Source organism: Octodon degus, unplaced genomic scaffold (assembly GCF_000260255.1).
Source record: "Octodon degus isolate 3935 unplaced genomic scaffold, OctDeg1.0 scaffold00130, whole genome shotgun sequence".
NCBI lineage: Eukaryota > Metazoa > Chordata > Mammalia > Rodentia > Octodontidae > Octodon > Octodon degus.
This window is the reverse complement of record NW_004524706.1, coordinates 2,895,858-2,897,404: the sequence shown is the minus strand read 5'-3', so window position 1 is coordinate 2,897,404 and position 1,547 is coordinate 2,895,858. Positions and strand designations below refer to the sequence as shown.

Genomic DNA, 1,547 nt, shown 5'->3' with positions numbered 1-1,547 from the left:
TTCTGCACTGATTTGTGTAGTCTGTTTTGTGATGTGCAAACTGCATGCAATCTTCTCAGGAAATTCACTTACTAAATTGAGGATATTTTTCTTAAACAAGAGTTCGCTAGTGTTCTTTGCACTGTAGAATAGTTTTATTGTTCCTATCTCATATCCACTTCTTTTGTTTGCCCGCTCTCGGTGAAGATCTGCCGAGTACCGCAGGATGGAAAGCAGGGGGTTAATTCCGACTCCTCCTGCAATCAACACAAGGTTTCTGGGGGCATCTGGGGGCTGAGGGTCAAAGAAGAACTCTCCACGCACTCTCACAGCCACTTCAGAGTTCAGTGTACACTCACTGTGAACCCAGAGCAAAGGAGGGTGATTTGTGTACTTCACCACCAGCTCTATCGTTCTCTCTTGTTCTAGCAGTCTGGGGCTGGAGCACATTGAAAACCCACCAACCACAGAGACTCCTGGGATGAAGAAATCAATCCACTGGCCAGCTTTAAAGGAAAAATCTTTATCGGCAACAAGCAAGTGGAGGCTCTTCACTGAAGGGGACTCACTAGCAGTTCCACACACCTTAGCCACTGCCACAACCTGGGTAAGGTAAGGTGGCGCCAAGTACCTGGTGTCAGCCTTGACGCAGCAGCCCATGTGCAACTGGCTCCCACAGTGCATCCCACAAACCCAGGATCCAAGACAGCAGCGCAGGTCATGGTGCTTCCTGCACCCAGGAACCATCGCAAACGATGTCCCCCTGACCCCAAGGTCAGCTGATGAAGTGAAATTCCACAGGAGCTGTTACTCGGTCACCAGGTAGAACAGAGAAGACGTCGAGCAGCTCCGGCCGCCGCCTGAAACCAAGCAAATGGGTGTCCAGGCTTTGCCACTTGTCACACTTCAGCGAGCTGTTCAAGGCCCCTCTCAGGCCAGCGACATGACGCGGGGAAACAAACACCACACACTGCCACGAGCTCACCGGGGCCAAACTCCGCCTTAGCTCCTAGCCACCTCCGCGGTCTCAGCTATTTTACGTTTTGAGACATGTTCTTGCTAAGTTGCTAAGCAATCCTTCGCCTCAGCATTTCAGAGCTCAGGACTTAGAGAAGTGCACCAACCACGCCCAGCTTTTTCTTTTCTTTTTGAGACAGGGTCTGGCTATGCAGTAGTTCAGGCTGGTCTTGAGCTCACTTTGAAGCCCAGGCTGGTCTCAAATTTGAAATGAATTCCTGCCTCAGCCTTCCTAGTGCTGGAAACACAGGCATGAGTCACCACGCCCAGCTTTTGGCTTTTTCATATGGATTTCTTTCTTTCTTTTTTTTTTTTTTCTGGAACTAGGGATTGAACTCAGGCCCTTGTACTTGCCACGCAAATGCTTATGCTACTGAGCCATCTCCCTGCCCTCATATGGATTTCTTTAAGGGAAACAAACAAACGAACAAACTAAAAATGCATTATGAGAGTTGTAACATGTACAATCACACAATTCAGTCAATAAAAAAGATGTAACAATTCTAAATATTTTGTATTTTACTAATAAAGATTCAAAACAAAGCAGAACT

The 1,547-nt window shown here is 47.6% G+C and overlaps 1 pseudogene; it reads right to left on the bottom strand.

The window, feature by feature from the left end:
* Nucleotides 1–984, bottom strand: part of LOC101569008 — an 8,934-nt pseudogene extending 7,950 nt beyond the window's left edge.
* Nucleotides 985–1,547: the final 563 nt, after the last annotated feature.